Raw genomic sequence first — 24533 nt, forward strand, 5'->3', positions numbered from 1 at the left:
AAATGGTTTTTCACACCGCTGGGGTTTCGCTTTAATTGAGTCTCCCTCTCAACCGGGGAGCCTCCAAGCACCATCTCAGTAGCTGTAGCCATGTTGGGTAGAGAGTGGCCCGGTCTGCATAGTTTGTCGGGCGACATCTCACATCTCGTCCAAGTTGCACTGCAAATGCAGATGTTCTCTTCTGCATGGTTCAACATGCTTCAATCCAGAAATGCATAGACGATACCTGTATAGTACAATCTAGCAGTTAAAATACCATGTACCTTTCTTTTCAAGATTTATAACAAAAATGCTATTAGTGACAATTATGGTGCTTGGTTTTTAAGCTAGCCACTATCTCACCAGAGACCTAACCTACAGAACCCCTCCCATATTACTTTGAGCTTATAGACAGCCAACATTTGCTATGGTTAGATACTACCTTTCTTTTCCTTTAATTCCCTGAGCTGAAATGCGTCCAGTCCAGAGTTTTCATACAGCAATAACTCATTCAATTAAATACGTCCAACTAACATTGTTTCCGAGAGTAAAAGAATGAAGGGCCGGCTGTACCTTGAAAAGGCCGCCAAGTTACATGCACATTTGTTAATTAACTTTCATTCAAACGTTCTAATTCGGTGTTCTCTTCAATCAGCATTTAAAAATATACGAAGTCTTTTCTTCTATAAATTGATGATTACGAGTGTTTTCAGAAACTCTTGGGTATTTCTGCACACATTTTGAGTTTTCAACATTTCTCTGGACTCTGGTCTCCTTGCACACCAGGAATATCAGGTGCACACATGGAGAGTTTTCAAACATGCTCTGACGTTCTTTGCACATCTCCAGTGTTCACAGTAAAGCGACACACATCTACTCATTTGCTTAAGTTATCACATCATCTAACATACGTACAATTGACCAGGAGTTGCTCTAAATTAGTGCAGGAGCTGCAGACTTCATTTTACAGACAAGGAGCAGTGGTTAGCTCGCTTTGCTTCTAAGCTGTGCTGCCTAAAGCTCATGCACTAACTCGGAAAATGTCAAAGTTTGAAGTGGGTGCTGTAGACAGTGCAGTAGCATTAATACAGGTGTTCAGCTGTTATCTGAGCCAGCACGTGTCCATTATGCGACGCCTAATGTGCTTCCAGAGCTCAAAGGTCAGCTTACTGTTGAACTCTCAGACTGGTCATAGCAACAAACAAGGCACGGCACACTCCCCCCCAGAGAATAAGGGGAATTTAAAAATCAGAACACCGATTGCCACTGGTTCTGTTCTGAAGATTGTTTATTTTTCTCCTATCAGGACAGGCACATTTCTTGTCACCACTTTTATTTGTATTTTAAACATAAACAACAATGTTCAGGATGATGAATATGGGTTTCAACGCGATAAATCCACAGCTTCTCTTTCCTCCCCTACAATTTTCCATTGCCATATACCAGGAAGTGTTTTTATTTTCCTTTAAAGCAGGTTTTCGATTGCGATACTATCAACAAGTGTCCTCCCTTCCTCCCACACAGTTTTCTCTTGACGTGCTCACAGAAAAAAAAGACCACCCTTCTGTTCCATATTAAAAAGTGAACTCCAGTTCCTCCATGCAATTGTTTCCATTGGCATGCCCTCAGAAGGTGGGTACCCTGTACTTACAGACTATCAACAGGTGGCCTTATTTTCTTCCCCATCAGTTTTTCCATTGATGCACACTCAGAAATGGCCTCCCTTTCATTTCATAAAGTTAGGTCTGTCTTGACAATGCTGCTGTTGCTAGACTTTATGTGATCATCAGAAAAATAGCTTGAAAACACACTACAGAGAGACAGGTGTAGCCTCCTCCCACAGGCTGACCCTCCTCTCTAGAAGATTTTGATTGGACAGAAGCTATCTTTGTCTACATACTAAATACCAGTCTCCTGTGAAATCGGGTGGTGTGCCACGTGGTGCTTCAGCATAAGCTAAGGTCACAAATCTATTCATTTATTGCAGCAGAGTCACAGAGGAACAAAATTAACATAAGCGCATCTCTTATTGGTAAAAAAAATCGTTCATTCAAGATGGCTGCCCACCCAGCATGATGACACATTGATGTCTCAGTAATTCTTCTCTTCCATGTTGTTCTGTTGTGCTCTTGTTGTGAAGGGGCTGCAACTATGTCCAGTGTCTTTTTTTTATTTTACTGTTCACTTTCCAGAAATGTGACCGCTGAGGGTCCATCTTATTGCATAAACACGCTACTTTGTGCTTTTTTCAGGTAGATTGGAGATTGTTCTAAAGTAATGTTTTTGCTTTTTGGAAACTGAAGAGGTTTTCTGATCCTTTCAGGGCCCTTTAGCCCTTGAGTGGTGACTGCGACAATCCCGTCAGGGAAGTGCAAAGAGTTAGCTCTCTTTTCCAACCGCAGTTGGCCTTTCCATCTAGCGACTATAGGCCAAGCAAGTCATGAATTGGATGAAGAGCGCACTGCTTACTTGAAACGTTATCTTTTACATATTAGAGCAGCTACATCAAGTAGTACAAAAACACTGAGTTCCGTCGTCCAAATCAAACACAGGAGGGAGTGATGACTGAAGTAAGAGATTGTGGTGCAGGGGAGTAGGAAATTCAAAACTGGAGTGACTGGTGCTATATTCTTGGTCTAGAGCCAAGCAGGCATCAGTTATTGCTAAAATGACTTGTGCTTCAGTCGCAGCAGGGTGAGTGGGCACCTATAGCCCTAGAGAAATATGAGGCATAGGTCCACCTTCCTAGTAGACCATCGAAGGGGGCAGTAAATCATTGAATTGCAACTCCCCACAAGTTTGTTCCTGGACAAAATGCATTGAAGGAGGGTCAGTCTACCGCTGCTGCTGCCTATTATTCCTTGGTCTGACGCTATCCCTGTTTATGATGGTCTCCCAACCTCCACTGTTTACCACAAATCACGTTTTGCTTGTCAAGTAGAAATACCTGTATTTTACCTGCTACCCCTCCCCCCTTTATCACCTACCTTGTGTATCTAAATATCAATGTTGGGTCTTATTAAATGTAACATGAAGAGCTGAGGAGTTATGTGCATGATGGGAATCATGGTTTCTGCTTCAATTGGAATGATTGAAGGGGAGGGGGCACAGGACATTGGTTCACCAATAAATAATTTTACATTAGGACCCCGGTGTATTTAAAATTAAAGGGTCGCACTGCAGTTTACAGGTCTAAGTTGGAGGAATACGTTGTTCAGCAGAAATGTAGGACTTGAAATTGAGGCTAGTGGGCAGAGTTAGGATAAAGACCGAAGAAACCAGATTTTCTTTATGCCAAAGTGTTTTTGCTTTAGACCTCTTCCCATTTAAAATCTTCCTCCATGAGAGGCAATGACAGTTGAATTCCCCTGCTTCTAAAGTCCCTTGTTTCTTCTTTTGTGGCTTTCCCTCCATAGCACTACTTGTTCAGCCCACCCTCCTGCAGTCCTGTATCGCACAGCCACTTTTTAGGTTTTGACTGGCCATGCGCACATAGTGCGCATGCGCCAAAAAACGTTATGATTTCTGTGTGGGGTCGGGTATCCGCCCCCTCCTCCCATTGGCTAGCTCCATAAATGGAGGCTAGCCATTGGGAGAGGGCTCTGTCCGTCAATCTCAGACCAGATTCGGGGGCGTTCCCGAGAATTTTTGGCTTTTGGCTACGTCAGCCGAAAGCCTCTTCTCGTCAACGCCCCAGAATCTGGTCCGGGATTGGAAACAGGCCGGGAGGTCGTGGTTTCCGCTTCTCGTGCTGTCTTGACCCTGCCCCAGTATAATTTGAAAACCAAGCCGTGTTGCTAAAACGGAACGAAAGTAAGTTGAAAGAGTCTGTCATCGGGTCTGATAAGGAAGTAAGGGTTTGATTCTGTGTGCAGAACCCACATAGTAATGACGTTATCCGTTATGCCCCCATGTAGACAACCGAGCCGTGCGGGGCCGAGTGGCGTGCTCAGATTAGCATCACAGCCTGGCTGGCTCTTGCCTCTTCCTTTCATCTTCAGGAGTTCAAACAAAAGAGCAGGGAAAATAAAGATCTAGAAAAGAGTGATAGAGCCCGCAAGCAGTAGAGAGGAAGAGCAGTGGGCGCGGAACCCACTCTTTTTTCGCCGCGGCTGGGTCTTCTGCTGGGAAATAATGTCTTCTGTCCATTTCAGCAGGTCGCCAGTTAGACACACACGCGCCCATCCAGTCTGTGGTAGGTGCCACTAGGCAGCCCCTTTACACGGAATTAAAAAATCACGACGTTCATATATCAAAGACGGACACTCGGAGACATTTCGTTGAACATTATGTTTTTTAATATTGTGATCTTGCTAGTTTCTTATTTTCTCCAGGATATAAAAATATCCCGATGCGACCCAGGTGGGACTTGAACCCACAATCCCCAGCTCCGGAGGCTGATGCCTTATCCATTAGGCCACTGGGCCAGCTGAGACAAGCGCTCGATACAGGAAGTCTCATGGCTACTCAGTGCGCGCCCACTCGCACTGAACGGAAGCTGAGGAGGATCAGATGGAACCGAGGGCTCCCCGCAGGTGACCCCAGAGAGAAGAGGGGGAACAGCCTAACCCGACGCATGGGCTTCAGACTCAGAGGGACCATGACGGCCGCCGAACACGCCACCCGTTCGCCTCCCGTACCTAACATGGTCTGGAGGACTAGTGGACACGCTTCATTCAGAGGTACCCTCCTATCCCACAAACACTCGAGAGGAGGACAGCAATCAAAGTTACTCTGATCTACTGACTAGTTATGCAATTTTCACTTTCTAATTCACTGTTCTGACGGACATGGAGAACTACAGATCCCAGGGTGCTCTTTGGCAAGTATTAGCTATACCTGGAGCGAATCCGCACGGCGCATGCGTCCAACGGAGTAAAAATCACGCTTCACGAATGGAATACGAGTTGACGCGCACAAGCTCGTGGCTAGGGTTCTCAGTAAGCATAACAGTGCATTCTAGAAGTTGTAAGCTTGTTTCTGTTCAATTAAACTAATTTGCGTGAACACACTTAAAAAAATACACTGATGTGTAAAAATAAAAGAGAGAGTTGGAAAACGTGTACTACTGTAATGGAGTTGTCTGGCCACCTTGGGCAAAGAACCTCTTTATTTGGAGGGTGGGAGGGTAGGGTGAGTGAGGGGGCAGAGTAGGTTGTATATTTTGGAAAGGTAGGGGGTGGCATATGGGATCGCTTAGAGAGATCTGAAGTTTCCCAGGTCCATGTATTAGTAACTCTTCCATTCCAAGTTTTTTAGGTTTTGCCTAGCAAATGCGTACGAAGTGCACATGCGCTAGGAAAAATCTTATGTTTTGCAGTGGGGAATAGGGACTCGCCCCCTGCTCCCATTGGCTAGCTCCATAAATGGAGGCTAGCCATTGGGAGACGGCTCTGTCCGTCAATCCCGGACCAGATTCGGGGGCGTTCCCGAGAATTTTTCCCTTTTGGTGACGTCAGCCGAAAGCCTGTTCTCGGGAACGCCCCCGAATCTGGTCCGGCATTGGAAACAGGCCGGGAGGTCGTGGTTTCCGCTTCTCGTGCTGTAAAACAATTTTTTTTAAAAACTTCCACGAGCATAAACAAATTGTTGCACTGTACATGATTTTAAAGTGTTTTATATATTTATATTAGCTTATGAAAGACTGTTAAAAGACTTTGTATGCTAAAAATATGTTGTGCGCAAGACTTTAATTAAATATTAGTGTAATGTGTATGAAACAATATGTAATGTTTGAGTGGCATTAGGACCCTTACAAAAAGACTTTTCCTGTGCTGGTCTGTTCACTGTAAAATGAGGGCAAGTCTACTGGTATACATGGTGCTTAAAATGATTTTTCAAGATGGACGCCCGCCCGGTTTGCGCATTAGTGGCGGCTGTCTGCCAATTCTTTTTCCGTGGTGTTGATGGCTCGTACACTCACTGTAAAATAGACCGCCTCCTCTGTTCCCCTGAAGCTATGGACCAGCCCCGGTTGCGGGTGCACAATTCTGCTCGCGGGCCGGTACCGGCAGAGTGCCACGCCCCTCACCAGCGCATCTTCAAGATCGTCATAGGTGATTCCTGCGTGGGCAAGACTTGCATGAGCTACCGTTTCTGCAGGGGGCCCTTCTGGAGACCACAGAGGCCACCATCGGGGTGGACTTCCGAGAGCGGACCCTGGACATCGACGGCGAAAAAATGAAGGTGACTAGAGTCCAGGTGCAGCGTGTGTGTGACCTACTTAAGGGTATCAGATGACTGCAGGATATCACACGTACCAGGAACACAGCAGAGCAAGACAGTGGACTGAAAATGGAGGCGGGGGGGGGGGGTGTTGAAAGAGAAGGGAACACGGCGTCAGAAAAAGTGTGGGTGGAAAAAGAAGCTACAAGGGTGAGTGATCTAAGCGACGGAAGTGTAAGATATTGGACGGGAGAGGCACGAGTTAGAAAGAAGATTACACATATTTGGTATTCAACATCGTCCTAGAAAAACAATGCCTTGCCCCATTTATTTTCGTTCTTATTAGCCACGGAAAAGGCGAGCCAATGGAGATAACTGGCTCCATGCCCCTCCGACACAGTTTAATGAAACGGGCCAGGGCTTCTGTCATGGTATTCATGGGTACAAGATTAAATACCGTAGTACCCCTTGCCGAAGCATGACATGTTTTTGTGTGCGCGCTTGTGAGTCAGTGAGCGATTTAGTGGCTATAGTAAGCCACTATATTTCTGTACGGTTAATCCAAATGCTTTGAGACGTGCATGCCATGCACATAACCCTTTCGCCCCATCAGACCTTAGTCGACCTATTACAGCTAATCTGCATTTATTTGAGTTTTACAAAGCTTATGCAGCACGACTAAAAAGAAATGAACCCCAGCGTTCACTTCCAACCTACATGCATACCGAAACTGAAAGGGATCGCGATCGCAATCAAGCGCGCGGCGAGCCATGTGCTTAATGAGCATGAGGAATGCCATGTGGCGCCTCTGCTTATAAGCGCGCGCACATGCATTGCAAACTGTAGGCCGGCGGTAGCATTTTTTATTCGCTCTATCATTTATTTTTTGCTGTGACAAGACTTTGTGAGGTATTTAGTAGACTTTGTGAGGTGTTTAGTAGACTTTGTGAGGTGTTTAGTAGACTTTGTGAGGTGTTTAGTTAATCTCTGTCTCACGATCGGGACAGTAAATGCCCTTGCTCCATCTAAACATTGAGTGCAGAGTGAGTGCAGAGTGACTGTGAGTGCAGAGTGAGTGCGAGTGACAGTGAGTGAAGAGTGAGTGTGAGTGCAGACTGAGTGCAGAGCGACAGTGAGTGCAGAGTGAGTGCGAGAACAACAGTGAGTGCAGAGTGAGTGCGAGAGTGACAGTGAGTGCAGAGTGAGTGAAGAATGACAGTGTGCGAGAGTGACAGTGAGTGCAGAGTGAGTGAAGAATGACAGTGAGTGCAGAGTGACAGTGAGTGCAGAGTGCGAGTGACAGTGAGTGCAGAGTGAGTGCGAGTGACAGTGAGTGCAGAGTGAGTGTGAGTGAGTGAAGAGTGACAGTGAGTGCAGACTGAGTGCAGAGTGACAGTGAGCGCAGAGTGAGTGCAGTGACAGTGAGTGCAGAGTGAGTGCGAGTGACAGTGAGTGCAAGTGACAGTGAGTGCGAGTGACAGTGCACAGTGAGTGTGAGTGCAGACTGAGTGCAGAGTGAGTGTGTGCAGAGTGAGTGCGAGAGTGACAGTGCGAGTGACAGTGAGTGCGAGTGACAGTGAGTGCGAGTGACAGTGAGTGAAGAGTGAGTGTGAGTGCAGACTGAGTGCAGACTGAGTGAGTGCGAGAGCGACAGTGAGTGCAGAGTGAGTGCGGAGTGAGTGTATGTAGAGTGAGTGCAAGAGCGACAGTGAGTGGAGAGTGAGTGCGAGAGCGACTGTGAGTGGAGAGTGAGTGCGAGAGTGACAGTGAGTGCGGAGTGAGTGCGAGAGTGACAGTGAGTGCAGAGTGAGTGTGAGAGTGACAGTGAGAGTACAGAGTGACAGTGAGTGCAGAGTGAGTTCAGAGTGACAGTGAGTGCAGAGTGAGTTCAGAGTGACAGTGAGTGCAAAGTGAGTGCAGAGTGACAGTGAGTGCAGAGTGAGAGTGACGGTGAGTGCAGAGTGACGGTGAGTGCAGAGTGACAGTGAGTGCAGAGTGACAGTGAGTGCAGAGTGACAGTAAGTGCAGAGTGAGTGCAGAGTGACAGTGAGTGCAGAGTGAGTGCAGAGTGACAGTGAGTGCAAAGTGAGTGCAGAGTGACAGTGAGTGCAGAGTGAGTGCAGAGTGACAGTGAGTGCAGAGTGAGTGCAGAGTGATAGTGAGTGCAAAGTGAGTGCAGAGTGACAGTGAGTGCAGAGTGACGGTGAGTGCAGAGTGACAGTGAGTGCAGAGTGAGTGCAGAGTGACAGTGAGTGCAGAGTGAGCGCATAGTGACAGTGAGTGCAGAGTGAGTGCAGAGTGACAGTGAGTGCAGAGTGAGTGCGAGTGACAGTGAATGCAGAGTGAGTGCAGAGTGAGTGTGAGTGCAGACTGAGTGCAGAGTGAGTGTGTGCAGAGTGAGTGCAGAATGACAGTGAGTGCAGTGACAGTGAGTGCAGAGTGAGTGCAGAGTGACAGTGAGTGCAGAGTGAGTGCGAGTGCCTGTGAGTGCAGACTGAGTGCAGAATGAGTGTGTGCAGAGTGAGTGCGAGAGCGACAGTGAGTGCAGAGTGAGTGCAAGAGTGACAGTGAGTGCAGAGTAAGTGTGAGAGTGAAAGTGAGAGTGCAGAGTGACAGTGAGTGCAGAGTGACAGTGAGTGCAGACTGACTGCAGAGTGAGTGTGACTGCAGAGTAACAGTGACTGCAGAGTGACAGTGACTGCAGTGTGTGAGTGTGCAGAGTGCACATTGTGTGAGTGTGCAGGGTGAACAGTGTGAGTGTGCAGGGTGAGCAGTGTGTGAATGTGTAGGGGCAGTGTGTGAGTGTGCAGGAAACAAACACTCAAACTAAGTCCACCACACACTACTGCATATACTAGTGAATACAGTCATCTCTATATACCGAAAAAATGAGTTATATTTAGAGGGGTCGGAGTGATACACAGTGGGTGGGTGGATGGATGCATGATGAATGAATGTATGCATGATGCATGGATGTATGGGTGGATGCATGGATGGGTTGTTGGTTGGATGGGTTGGTGGATTGCATAAATTGTTGAGGGATTGGCTGTATATATGCATCTATCCATCCACCCATCCATGCATCTATCCATACACCCATCCATACCCCCATTCATGCATGCACCCATGCATGCATCCACCAACTCATCCATGCAAGCATTACAACAAGAGCCCGCAGCTCTCCTTAGTCTCTCCTCGCCCCCCTTCCCTGTGCCCTGCCCTGCTATTGTAAATGACAATGCCATTTATTTATGTTAAAAAAAAAAAAAAATGTCAAGAGCAATGCCAATAGCTCTAACTTTAACAAAGGCAAAACCATTGCATTGTAAATGCTTGTTATGTTCGGCTGTCAGCATCTGTCTTGTGTCCTGGGCTTTGAGGGCAGATGTAGGTGAATTGAAGTCACAATTTGCACACCGACATTTAGCGAATCCAATTGTGACCCACTACGATTTGCTGCTCTCACAGGGATGGTGACCTTCTGGGGTCAGCAGACTGCCATAGCTATGATTGGTTCAAAATAAAGCAATACATTTTTTAAAATAGACCATGTTCCTTAAAAGGAAAGTGGATACATTAACAAAAAGATAAAAATTTGTAAAACTATTTAACAAAAAAATGAATTTGGACCATTCACAAAAGGTAAGGGGGCCCCTGGTTACCCCTTCTTGTTTACGAATGAGTTACCCCCTCCTTTGAGGTGTTGGTAAAAAACGAATGTTTTGCAACTGCGTTTCGGTCTCAAAACACAAATACATACTATAGGGAATTGGTGTTTGAAAGCGATGCCCTAAACACACCCTTTCCAAATAGCGGTTTCTTATGATTTCCAAAATGACTTTAGCAATATGGTAATATATTACCGAATTGTTAAGTGGTGTTTAGCACATTTGAAAAACATATTTTCTAATCAGAACCCTGCGATTTACTGAAACGCAGGGTTTGCACTAGAAACTGCCTTACTACATCTGGCCCTAATTCAGCTCTACCACATTTCTGCATTCTTCCTACTACCACTTCACTTTCTTACCCACCTTTCACTATCTAGGCCACCAAAGGTTGGGGGAAGTCACTAAATCCTTTCTATAACTTGATCCGCGCCTCATTTTCCTCCCTGTCCCCATCTACTGTCTGGCTCCTCTCTCCTTCCATGAACTCCAGCCCTTCATCAGCATCCTTAATACAGATTTCAATCTGCTTTTTAAAAGGAGGTGGTTCTAAGCAGTGTGCTTGTGTGAGAGCAGGGACAGCAGTGCACCTGTGTGAGTGCAGGGGAACCAATGTGCCTGTCATTGCAGTGAAAGGAGTGTGCCTCTGAGTGCAATAGAAGTGGGATTCCTGTGTGAGTACATGGGGAACAGTGTGCCTCTGTGAGTGCGGGGTGAGCGGTGTGCCTGTATTCGGTTAAGATGAATGGTGTGCCTGTGTTAGTGCAAAGTAAATATAGTGCTCATGTGAGAGCACGCTGAGCAGTGTTATGTGAGTGGTATGCCAATGTGAATGCAAGGGGAGTGGTGTGCTGGTGTGAGTGCAGGGGAGTGGTCTGCGCAGGCAAGAGCAGGGGGACCAAATGAGAGTAGGAGAAGTGGTGTGCCCAAGGGAGCACACAGGTAGTGGTGTGTCTGTGTGAGTGCATAGAGGCAGGCTTGCTCATGAGACTGCAAGGGATGTGGATTGCTCATGTTAGTGCTTGGGAAGCAATCTGCCTATGTGGGTGCTTGACAAGTAGTTCACCCAGATAAGTGCATGATGAGTGGTGTGCCTGTGTTAGCACAAGGGTAGCAGTGTGCCCGTGTGAGTGCAGCACGAGAGGTGTGCACCTGTAAGTGCAGCAGTACAAGTGTACCCATTTGGGTCCAGAGTCAGAGGGGTGCCTCTGGCTGGTATGAGGTGCTCCTGTTTGAATGCAAAGTGAGTGCTGTGCAGGGTAAATGGTGTGCCCATGGGAGGGCACGGTAGAGTTGGGTCTTCTGCTGTCCATAGTGTACACAATAAAGCCAGACGTATTGACATCTCAGAAAGTCATCTCCCCTTCTTGTCATGTCCCTGATCCAGATGGCATCCTACCCTACGAGCTCCTTCTACTTTATTGGACTTATTATCTTTCCGCGCCCTATCACCCTCCTTGCTCAGCACAACGTCGCTTCTCCTTCAGTTGTTTCTTAGTGCCTCCCGTATAAATTCTTCTATATCTCAATCGCAACAGGTAGAGAAGATAACAGAGAGTCCTCTTAGGAGTTTCTTCAAAGATGCCAGCCATGCTTTGAACCAGAAAGCAGCATGTCCTGAGCAGTATAGTGCACTGAGGCGCCCTCACCGAGGGAGTGGCGCTCCTTCGATGAACTACAAATGCACGTCCTACTTCTCCCAGGTGTCTGAAGGAGAGTCGACTTAAAGAGTGCTTGTTAGAAGTCACTCAATAAATAAAGATGCAACTGGGGTGAGAAGGTAGAGATCTCAATAGTGCTGGCAGGCAGTGCCAATGGTGGAATGTGCTCCATATAAAAACGTATAAAAAAGCATAACTGCATATTTTTGTAAAATGATCTTCTACTTTTAGATTTTCTCAGCATGTGAGTAAGCATCTATTGGTGACATCCAGCTACAGCACAAGGGTGTCCCATACCGTCATCAGTACATGCGTACAAATGCAGCACTACAAATATGTATAATGCAACCGGTATATATTGCCTTTATAGGAACGATGAGGCTAACTTTCAACTTTTTTACAGGAATGTATTTATTAAAAATTATACCTTTTTACAAAAAGTACACATGTTGGTAATTGTCAGCATATTTCCAGCATCTAGCTATACAGCAACAGTATGTCTCTAGGATGTTACCAAATTCTTTATGCAAGTGTAACTGTGGATGGTTCCATTTAGATCACATAGGAAGTAATTAAATACATTTCACAGACAAAGGTAAGAGGAGACTGGACTTACCTCGCTGCAGCACTGCATGTGATGGTTTATCAGGAACTAAGGCCCTTATGTATCATGGGATTTCCTCGTAGACACAGAATGGGTAAAAGGTCTCCATTCCAAGGTAAGCATTGGAGAGGTGCACATGACAAGATTGAGAATCAAGCAAACACAGTTTTGGTTTAAAGATTGGGTCAAAACATGTCCTGTCTTCGTTAAATTGTGTACACTAACTTAGATACACAAAGGGAACAACGAATGCAAATAGTGCACCTTCAGTACCTGTTGTAGCTTTAACTTTGGTGCTGATCAGAAAAGGAGAAGATTTTTCCGGGTAGCCATGGTCCGAGGTTTATTGCTGAAGGTATAACATTTGATTTAAATAGCTAGTCTTTGTTTATACATTTTAAAGTGGGTAATGTTTGCAGTGGAAGCCTTTTACATTGAAACATTGACCACACTATAAAACAAGCGGATCCCCTTTAAGGCCTTTATTTACAGTTCCCCATTAACTCCGTGTAGAGATTCTTGGGCCAGAATTAAGAATACTAAATGGTACCTCCTGGGTCTTTTTCTGCCGAGTTTCCGCAAAGCAGGAGAGTTTAGCATCTTACTACCTGCTCTGAGCAGTGATGAATACCTGGGGAGGAGGGAGATGATTCAGCAAGGATTAACAGGATCTGGGATGGCATTTTGAGATGGGTGGGAGGTGGACTCTCTGGGGAAGGATTATCTATATTGCTGGAGAGGGCAGCCTGGGGTTAAGCTATGCCTCTCCCTGCCACCTCTACCTACTATTAGACTTTGACAAAATGGAAATTATGCAAATTTAATTGACGTCATTTCAAAAATGTCACGTTATGCTTGTTTTGTTAAAATCCTGATATTATGCCTTTACATGGTTTCTTCGACACGCATGAAAAAATTATCATGGTCGGTTCTGGGAACCCAAAGCAGCCCTGGCAATTTTGTCCGACCAGTCTTCGGGCAGGGCGGAGCTGGGATGTGCAAGTGTGAAGCACTGCAGCTTTTGTTACTGGGGGGCGATATTGCAGCATTGCTGCATACCAGGCCCCAGTAACAAAACTGTCCCCCACGGGGAACAGCCTTTACGACGCGGCTGTTACACCGCATGCCGTTACAACGCGGTTTTTACAACGCAAGTCGTTACCACGACTTGTGCTGGAGGGCGCTGCAGGACAAGGAATTTTTTTATTTACTATCCAACACCTTCCCTACTGTACGTAGGCTGGTGTTGGAATAGTAAATTAAAAAATTCCTAAGTACGCACCCCCTCCAACGCAAGTCGTGGTAACGACTTGCGTTGAAAAAACCGCGTTGTAACGGCACACGGTGTAATAGCACGCGTTGTAAAGCCGTACATCCGTCCCCCACCACTCCAAAATCGGCCTCCACTCTTCGAGCCTCCCAGAAAAATGGACGACGCCCGCGACGTCCAGTCCGGCCCTGAAAATTATTGCATGGGGGTGTGGGAACAAGGAAAACAGCCATAACGCCAGTGGCTTTTATTAAGGGCAATTGGATTTTTTTAACTATTTTTTTTTGTTGCAAAAAATGCATCCATGCATCACAAATTGGCGCAAAGACATATTTCATACTAAAATACAACGCTAAATGATGCTTTCACATTTCATATCATTTTCTATAATGTTTTAGAAATTTTGTGTCATTGTGCTAAAGAAAATTATGTGAATTCTGCACACCCCTGCTCGTAGTAAGGGCTTGAATGCACACTACATTGGATTGTATGGCGTTTCTCAATCTTTGGTTCGATTGAAGTGTCTTTGCCCCTCTGTAATTGCCTGTATGGTCACAGACCTGTGTGTCACTGGTTTTGGTTAGCCATCCCACCTCAAGAATTGAGCAAAAGCAAGTACAGAGCAGAAGCAACACAATAATACTACTGTTTCCACTACTATACCTTCTACAACTGCTGCTACTGCTAATAGCAGGACTACTTCTACCAATAATAATCATAATGTTAGTAATAATAATACTAAGTGGATGTGCAGGATGGCAGTGCCAGCATCCTGTACCTCTGTAGTTAAAAACTATACAACATAAAGTGCACAAAGCGCAGGACTGTGAGGAGCCTGGCCTGGTTGGATACATTGGAATCTTTGAAAATACAGATTGGGGCAGTGACACCAACCCCCAATAAAGGTTTTGGGAGTGCCCATGTGCAAAGTATGCATTGAAATTGTTCTTAAATGCAGACAATGAAGACCTAGCGGGATTTCACCAGACTATGGTAAAGTCGCTCTACACAAGAAGCCTGTTGTTTGACAGTCGATCCGTTTTTGGAACTCTCACTACAGAAAATCTTCATTACAGAAAGTATGGCAGTTGGAAATCAGCATATATTCAAAATTGACTTAAGAATGGAGAAACTCCTTAGGACGGATGTGTAATAATGGAAGGCCATGAGGATGAAAGTGAGTAAAGTAGCTCAGCTTGTCAGCCTCCTCCTGCATCAGACCCATCGAAGCCACATATATACCTGGTACAATTACACCTGAGTGCAGATCTCACCTGGCGACTGAGACTGGTGACTTTTTTTAAAATAGAGCTTGTTAAGATTGACCTAGCTGTTATGTTTTGAAGATTTGCACGTTTCTCTACAGGTGACTGCCACCGTTTGGACTCTGAAAGTACCAGTGGATGGTTTTGTTTATACTGCACATTTTTCTAAATCTTGTTTTTGAGCACAAATATAGCAGCCACAATATCACTATGGGTCCTGATGAATGCCACAACACCTCTTTCGATGGTTATAGGGAGAAACTTGTTGACCTCCCCATGTGACATGAGTAAGCAGGTTTATTTTTTCCTTCAGTGTCCTGTCTTTTTAATCTTGACCCAGGGACGCAATAATAAAGATCTTTGTGTACCCTGTAGTCAGTTTTATCTTCACATTTTTTTCTTTGTTTATGCTCTGCTGACCTCAGCACACTGCGCTTATTATATGATATTTATTAAACCTCCCTAAAACATCTGCAGAGCTCCTTCCTCTCAGTGAGGGGGTTGGAGCCCGCACCGTGACTAGGCATTACGGTGTGAGGAGGTTCCCAGTGATGAAGCATGCCACCTACCGTGGGTGAGGGAAATCATCATTTAAAAGGAACACTTCCTCTGAGCTAGGTCTTTCTTTTTCTTTTTCCTTCTCTTTCTCTTTCTCCTTCTGTCTCTGCTTCTATTACAGACCCAGGAGTTCTTTTGTGCTTCATAGTATTATATTGAGGAGACATTTCACAGTTTTTCTCAGCTGTTGATTCTTCACTTTGCAATTCTAGTTCTAACGGAGATGTCTGTTTGATGCCAGAAGACTTCACCCAAGCTCAGAAACATTGCAAGCAGACTGGACGTGCACTGCAGTACAATGGTGTCAACACCCAACTCCAGAATCTAAAGAAGGTGCTTGAGTTACTCATCTCGGGGTAGGAGCGAAACCTATACCAGATGACGTGTTCGGGCCTAAAGAAAGAGCAACCCCATTTATTATGCCTTGGATTTCTAAGACAAAAGCTATTTTTGGAAGCCTCGCTTGTCCTGAGTGAGTCCTCCTCCATCTTGGATTCTCACTGCGCAGCACCAATCAATACTGAGCCTATTTTCCCTCATCACACAGAGTTTCTGGCTCTGTGCACTCCTGCCGGTAGGGTGCTCTGGAGTAGGCAAATTAAGTTGCTAGAAACCTCAAACTCAAGTAATATTATCAATATTTTTATTATGACTATTTTTACTACTACTACTAATAATAATAATAATAATCATATTAATCTTAACTAACAACACTACCCTGGTATTTGACAATGATGTAATATTAACAGCGTCAGTGAATACCGCTTAAGGATTTAGTAACTTTTAAAGGCTTTTTTTGTGTTAAACATTTTGTCCACTAAGAGAATTGTTTTCATTAATTGTTTTCATTAATTAACATACTTTACTAAGTATTCTCGTTCCAAACGTGTACACAGTGAGCATGCCTGTACTATGTAGTTGCAAGGGACTGCTACTTAGTCAAAATGCAGTACATGTATTACATTACTCTCATATGTTTTACTTGATATATGTGATATTTCCCCAATGATAGCTACAGCAAAGGAAGCCCTCGCACTCTGTATCACACTAACCCGTATCCAGTGAGTAAACATTATGACTACAAATGTCTGATTGACAGCGGCTCTAAAGAGTGCATTTGATGAAAGTGTTCTGCCTGCAGCAGACTCCCTTTATGATGTTAAGGGCGTGTTTAATGAGGAGCTGTGAATGTCGCGCCTGCGAGGCAAAGGCGGGCGCGTCTAACCTTCAGAACACTAATGAGATGTCTCTTCGAGAGCGGGAGCGGCGCCTTCTGCTGACCTCATAAACTGAAGGGCTCATGAATTTCCGGCAACCTGCAGAGTTAGGTGGACTGTGCGACGAGGTACGGTTTGTGACACAGAGCTGGTGGCAACAGATTTACCTCCATTCTTGGATTTTTTTTTAACAATCTTCAAGTAGTAGTCCGTCAAGCTAAAGAGAACAATTTTGACTTTTTCCCTTCCAAATTTGTGTGGTTGCCAAATGAAAGAATTCATTGATATGGAACAGAACCCTGTTTTATAATATGGAAAGTATTTCCGATACTCTTGCAACAGTCCAAGATTTAATAAAAAAAATAATTCAAATAATGTGCATTAAATAGAAAATTCTACATTGATGACAAAAAAAGCATTTTTTGTTTATTTTATGATGAAATGTGACAGCTTTGCAGAAGTAATGTAAAGGCACACACCAAAGCTCTTGCTTCTTTTCAGTGAAAATCAACCCACCCCACATTGCAATAAAAAGTCTATATTTTCCAGTTTGGATGCATACCATTTAGCAGGCTGTCACCCAGGAACCGTCTCCTAATCAGTTGACTGTTGTAGTGCAAATATAAATTGCTGTCTTACCTTCTTTGTCCTACAGTGGCCTTTTGTGCATTTGGCAAATTCTTTGTAATCAATTATGCTCATGAAATTGAAAATATATAAATGTATATGTATGGGAGAATGTGTTATAGAGATATGGAAGTTGTGTGTAGAATAACATGATTATTGTACGGAGAAGACTGCATGGTAAATCACATCAAAAAGCTGTGATATATATCAGCGGCCTCTTAAATGCCGCCAAGCTCAGAAGCAGCTGGAACACGCTCCTGCTACCTCAAACGTCATTAGTAAAGGCAAAGGTAGATCCCTTGGGGGGCTTTCATCTCTGAGCCCCACCACTGATGGCTGCCGAAATCCCGAAATAATTTCTAATGGGTAGATACGAGCCTATTTGATGAAGCATGGGAGGGTGAGACAGAGCTCCAGCTGCTTTGTTCACAACACTGACGTTCTCTTCCTCTTGCCTCTGTGTTGGTTGTTCACAGTCCGCCCTACTTGACTTGAGTTTGTGTTTTGAGGGTTGTTTTGTGATCTGAGATTGATGGTGAAGGGAACTAATGGGACTATGCTTGATTCCCCCGATAAGTTCTTACCAGCGTAAATCCCTGCAAACAACGCCACGCCTACCCAATGCCTTGACAGTGTCCTTGTTAAAAACACCTGGCCATGTCCAAAGATTTACCCAATGGCTTTACTCCTGTTGGCATCTAAGTTCTTGGAGTCCCATGTGGCCCTCAAACCAAAGTTCATCCTGAGAGTAAGGGTGGCCTACAGGATATACAGGTGAGCTTTCAGCTTCACTGGAATGTGCAATTTATGAATGTAAAATTCCATCAATCTAAGTTCTGGATGTAGTGCCCTTAAAGGGTTGATTGTGTGCGTGCCAAACAACTGTGATTTAGGCCACTAATGGAAATCTTAAATTTGATAGAAACTGATGACAGACAGCGTATTTAAAAAATGAATGTGCTTCATCTAAGTAGGAGTGTGGACATAATTTGAATTGCCCCATTTGCTCAGCTTAAAAGATGGAGGATTCTAAATGGAAAAAGAGACTGCTCAATTTGCCTCAATATTTAGTTGAATGCCTTTAAGGCTTCAGATTGCTACGACTATCCCTTTTAACGTGAAGAATAAATATTTTAATTAGTAAATGGGTTTGCAGCAGTGGCGCCTCCTCCATAGAGTACTGTTGCCCCCCCTCCTAATGCCAGTGCCTCATAAGGTGAAATATACACTGGTACTTAAATTAATTTATTACCATTTTATTTCCCCCCCAGCTTGAGCTGTGTTTGGAGGCGGGGCCACTGTTGCTGGCTGGCTGCAGGGGAGTGGCGCTCACTCCACCAGTTTATAGACCACGTGTCACTTTGTCCGGCTGTCTTGTGATGGCCAGCCTGGCATGTGCAGTGTAAACCGCTCCACCCGGCTGTCTAAGACAGCTAGGTGATGAGCAGGCACAGGCCCCCAGCACCAGTGGGAGCTGCGGGACAGCCCCCTCCAGCTAATCCTGGTGCTGCTCTCATGCTGTTAACATTATCAGCAAAGGGGGTGGTGATGAACAGAGTGTCTGAATTAGGCAGACCACTCTTACCCAGTCTAAAGATCAGGGCTTAATCCATCACCTTCATTTAGGTCACTGCACCATCCCAGCTCAGAACCTAGCTATATGCAAATCAGTCTGTCCCTGGCCCAGTGCATCATGGGAACAGGGCAGACCAAACTACCAAGCCAATCCTTCACCAGAAAGGAGACAAGCTACCGGGGACCGGTTTCTGGCATTTCAGCCGTTGTCAGCCCGGCTTGCTTGAATCCTGATGGTGCAGTGAGCAAGGGACTCATGTCTGAGCATACCCTGCCACACCTATAGTGGCCACAAATGATTCAGAAAAGGGGGTGGTGATGAACAGAGTGTCTGAATTAAGCAGACCACTCTTACCCAGTCCAAAGATCAGGGCTTAATCCATCACCTTTATTTAGGTCACTGCACCATCCCAGCTCAGAACCTGGCTATATGCAAATCAGTCTGTCCCTGGCCCAGTGCATCATGGGAACAGGGCAGACCAAACTACCAAGCCAATCCTTCACCAGAAAGGAGACAAGCTACCGGTCCCTGGAAGCTTGTTTCCTTCCCAGTGAAAGAATTGGCTTGGTAGTTTGGTTTGCCCTGTTCCCATGATGCACTGGGACAGGGACAGATTAATTTGCATGTAGCCAGGTTCTGAGCTGGGATGGTGCAGTGAGCTTAAAAACGGTGATGGATCAAGCCCTGATCTGTTGACTGGGTAGGAGTATTCTGCCTAATTCAGAAGCTCTGTCCATCACCACCCCCTTTTCTGAATCGTTTTGTCCACCATAAGCGTGGAAGGGTATGCTTAGATGTGAGTCCCTTGCTCACTGCACCATCAGGATTCAAGCAAGCTGGGCCGAAGACGGCTGTAATGCCAGAAACCGGTCCCTGGAAGCTTGTTTCCTTCCCAGTGGAAGAATTGGCTTGGTAGTTTGGTTTGCCCTGTTCCCATGATGCACTGGGACAGGGACAGACTAATTTGCATGTAGCCAGGTTCTGAGCTGGGATGGTGCAGTGAGCTAAAAAACGGTGATGGATCAAGCCCTGATCTGTTGACTGGGTAGGAGTATTCTGCTTAATTCAGAAGCTCTGTCCATCACCACCCCCTTTTCTGAATCGTTTTGTCCACCATAAGCGTGGAAGGGTATGCTCAGATGTGAGTCCCTTGCTCACTGCACCATCAGGATTCAAGCAAGCCGGGCCGAAGACGGCTGTAATGCCAGAAACCGGTCCCCGAAAGCTTGTTTCCTTCCCAGTGAAAGAATTGGCTTGGTAGTTTGGTTTGCCCTGTTCCCATGATGCAATGGGACATGGACAGACTAATTTGCATGTAGCCAGGTTCTGAGCTGGGATGGTGCAGTGAGCTAAAAAACGGTGATGGATCAAGCCCTGATCTGTTGACTGGGTAGGAGTATTCTGCTTAATTCAGAAGCTCTGTCCATCACCACCCCCTTTACTGAATCGTTTTGTCCACCATAAGCGTGGAAGGGTAGGCTCAGATGTGAGTCCCTTGCTCACTGCACCATCAGGATTCAAGCAAGCCGGGCCGAAGACGGCTGTAATGCCAGAAACCAGTCCCCGGAAGCTTGTTTTCTTCCCAGTGAAAGAATTGGCTTGGTAGTTTGGTTTGCCCTGTTCCCATGATGCACTGGGACAGGGACAGACTAATTTGCATGTAGCCAGGTTCTGAGCTGGGATGGTGCAGTGAGCTAAAAAACGGTGATGGATCAAGCCCTGATCTGTTGACTGGGTAGGAGTATTCTGCTTAATTCAGAAGCTCTGTCCATCACCACCCCCTTTTCTGAATCGTTTTGTCCACCATAAGCGTGGAAGGGTATGCTCAGATGTGAGTCCCTTGCTCACTGCACCATCAGGATTCAAGCAAGCCGGGCCGAAGACGGCTGTAATGCCAGAAACCGGTCCCCGGAAGCTTGTTTCCTTCCCAGTGAAAGAATTGGCTTGGTAGTGTGGTTTGCCCTGTTCCCATGATGCACTGGGACAGGGACAGACTAATTTGCATGTAGCCAGGTTCTGAGCTGGGATGGTGCAGTGAGCTAAAAAACGGTGATGGATCAAGCCCTGATCTGTTGACTGGGTAGGAGTATTCTGCTTAATTCAGAAGCTCTGTCCATCACCACCCCCTTTTCTGAATCGTTTTGTCCACTATAAGCGTGGAAGGGTATGCTCAGATGTGAGTCCCTTGCTCACTGCACCATCAGGATTCAAGCAAGCCGGGTCGAAGACGGCTGTAATGCCAGAAACCGGTCCCCGGAAGCTTGTTTCCTTCCCAGTGAAAGAATTGGCTTGGTAGTTTGGTTTGCCCTGTTCCCATGATGCACTGGGACAGGGACAGACTAATTTGCATGTAGCCAGGTTCTGAGCTGGGATGGTGCAGTGAGCTAAAAAACGGTGATGGATCAATCCCTGATCTGTTGACTGGGTAGGAGTATTCTGCTTAATTCAGAAGCTCTGTCCATCACCAGCCCCTTTTCTGAATCGTTAACATTATCAGCAGCATAAGAGCAGTGTTCAGATTGGTGTGGAGAACTGCTGCAGCCTGCAGACCAGTGCCTAGGGACTGGAGCAGGAGGACGGGAGGTGGGCCAGCACATATGGTAGGTGAGCACATTTTTAGGGCTCGCCTGCTGATGCGCTTGCGCATAGCTGGCGAGCTATATTGTGGCTTAACTAGAGCTTAACCATCTCAGCGATTTGTTGCTGTGCCCGAGAAAAACAAGCTCAATGCGCAAGCGCATTGGCAAAAAGCGCGTTCACATCAAAGCCACCAGCACATCAAAGCCTTCCTCCCACAGGCATCTCAGCTTCCCCCAGCCGGCATTTCTCCTCCCCTAATTATTCACTGCACGGCCGGCAGGAACATCAAACGCTGCTGCTGCCGTGACTCGCATTTCTCTTCCCTCCTCCCCTTTCACTGCCCAGGCCGGCCATACTTTCACTTTACACGGCCGCCAGGCCGTGTCTCACGTTTATTTTAACATGGCAGCTTTTCCTTTTCTGGTTGAATGTCTTCTAGCTTTCCCTCACCCTATTCTCGCCACCCTTACTTACTCCCATCAATCTCCCGGACTAAACCCTTCTCTTTGTACCCATTCGGGGAGTGACCTTTGTTTCTGTCAAACTCCTCTGCTTCGTGTGTGAAGCTTTGTAATCTCACTATTGGCAAGCCGCTTGTAGATGCATTTCTCTCCCAGATGCATTCCCGGCTCAAGCTCTACCTATCCCATACCGATTTTCTCCCCACTTCCTCCAAGTACAGATTCCTTCCCTCTGTAAGTATAGTTCTTGCAGATCACCTTGCCAGTCGTAATCGTTTTCATTGCGCATTTAAGGATATATTTTCTTTTTTTCCTGTGGACATTGTCTGACGAGCAGTGCCTAGCAATGCAGCGCTGACATCTCGAGGAAGAGGCGGCTGCATATGAAGAGTGCCCATGTTTGTTTGACATTTTGATCTTTCCTTGAATGCGGGCTCAGGCGGAGGTGTGCTAAGAAACTCAAAACTGCTCCGGTAGTCTGGGTAGTTTCACTGCCAATTTACTCTCTTGTTTCATGAAAAACGTAGTTTTTTGCTTTGTACCCATTCCCGGAGTGACCTTTGTTTCTGTCAAACTCCTCGGCTCTGCTTCGTGTGTGAAGCTTTGTAATCTCACTATTGGCAAGCCGCTTGTAGATGCATTTCTCTCCCGGCTCAAGCTCTTCCTATCCCCTACCGATTTTCTCCCCACTTCCTCCAAGTACAGATTCCTTCCCTCTGTAACGATGCACCCACCACACAGCTCCACCGATGCACCCACCACACAGCTCCACCGATGCAGCCACCACACAGCTCCACCGACACAGCTCCACCGATGCACCCACTACACAGCTCCACCGATGCACCCACCACACAGCTCCACCGAGGCACCCACCATACAGCTCCACGAGGCACCCACCACACAGCTCCACCTATCCACCCACCACACAGCTCCACAGAGGCACCCACCATACAGCTCCACCGATGCACCCACCACACAGCTCCACGAGGCACCCACCACACAGCTCCAAAGATGCACCCACCACACAGCTTCACAGATGCACTCACCACCCAGCTCCACCGATGCACCCACGACACAGCTACACAGATGCACCCACCACCCAGCTCCACCGATGCACCCACCATACAGCTCCACTGATGCACCCACCACCCAGCTCCACCTATGCACCCACCACACAGCTCCACCGACACAGCTCCACCGATGCACCCACCACCCAGGTCCACTATTGCAACCACCACACAGCTCCACTGACACAGCTCCACCGATGCACCCACCACAGAGCTCCACAGATGCCCCCACCACACAGCTCCACCGATGCACCCGCCACACAGCTCCACCGAGGCACCCACCACACAGCTCCACCGAGGCACCTACCACACAGCTCCACCGATGCACCCACCACACAGCACCACCTACACAGCTCCATCGATGCACCCGCCACACAGCTTCACCGATGCACCCACCACCCAGCTCCACCAATGCACCCAGCACACAGCTCCACTGACACAGCTCCACCGATGCACCCACCACACAGCTCCGTTGATGCACCCACCATACAGCTCCACCGATGCAACCACCACACAGCTCCACCAATGCTCCAACTAAGCTCCACCAATGCACCCACCACACAGCTCCACCAATGCACCCACTAAGCTCCACCGATGCACCCACCACACAGCTTCACCGATGCACCCACCACAGAGCTCCACCGATGCACCCACCACACAGCTCCACCGATGCACCCAGCACACAGCTCCACCGACACAGCTCCACCGATGCACCCACCACACAGCTCCGCTGATGCACCCACCACACAGCTCCACCGATGCACCCACCACACAGCTCCACCGATGCTCCAACTAAGCTCCACCAATGCACCCACCACACAGCTCCACCAATGCACCCACTAAGCTCCACCGATGCACACACCACTCAGCGCAACCACAGCATCACTCAGCACAACCACAGCATCACTCAGCACCACCACAGCATCACTCAGCGCAACAACAGCATCACTCAGCGCAACAACAGCATCACTCAGCGCAACCACAACATCACTGGTTCAAATATGTTCTTTCAATGTTTCAAGCTGTTTTCAAGCTTTCATGCTTTATTACAAATCACAAAAAGATGTTAATAATTCACTTCTGTTCTTGGATTTTCCTCACAATAAAAAACACTGAACATAATCTTCACAAAAGTTATTTACAAAAGTTTAAGCTATTGCCATTACAAATTAAATAAATTATTTAAGTATTAATTATATTAAAAAATGTATAGCCATTGTTATTTGTAATATCAATACATCTAAGTCACGTAAATACAAAACATGTTGCATTACAAATGCTATAGGTGTTTGCGAAAGTTATAAATATTGGCATTGTAAATGACAAAGCTATTAATTTAGCTATTTTAAAAAATAACACATAAATAAAAAAAAATCATTTATAAGACCAATAGCTCAAACTTTCCTAATGCGAGCCCTATTGTATTTCCAATGCTTGTTATTTAATTATTCTTAACCCACTGATTCACTGTAAGACTCACGCTGCCTGCAGCCTCAATGCCAGAGTTATCAGTTGTGGTTAGTTATAAAGTCTGTTTATAGAGATCCATGACTGACAGCTTTGGTGCTGACGAGTCACTGCTGGTCAGTGGTTGCCCCACCAAATATTTTAGATGCCATCTGCTGGTGATTTGCTGTAGATGATAAATATTTAGAAATTAAATAATTGATAAACATCTCAACATAAACCATACTTTGTATGCAGTAACTATTGCTGACAATTGGGTTGATCCCGGATGTGCACTTTACAGATCTCACAAACTAGTAAGAGATGAGATAGTCTATGTAATGGCTTAGAGCGCATAATATCTATTAGTATAAAATGAATAAACATTT

At 46.1% G+C, this 24533-nt stretch overlaps 1 protein-coding gene and 1 non-coding gene across 2 annotated transcripts in view; one reads left to right on the forward strand and one right to left on the reverse strand.

Annotated features, from left to right (window-relative positions):
- Positions 1–24533, forward strand: part of SEMA5A (semaphorin 5A) — a 1998383-nt gene that overhangs the window by 546330 nt on the left and 1427520 nt on the right. The gene's annotated exons all lie outside the window — the stretch shown is intronic.
- On the reverse strand, positions 4334–4406 carry TRNAR-CCG (transfer RNA arginine (anticodon CCG)). Its single transcript has one exon. It is a non-coding gene; the product is annotated as a tRNA-Arg (tRNA).

The sequence above is a fragment of the Lissotriton vulgaris genome, chromosome 4_1, assembly GCF_964263255.1.
Source record: "Lissotriton vulgaris chromosome 4_1, aLisVul1.2, whole genome shotgun sequence".
NCBI lineage: Eukaryota > Metazoa > Chordata > Amphibia > Caudata > Salamandridae > Lissotriton > Lissotriton vulgaris.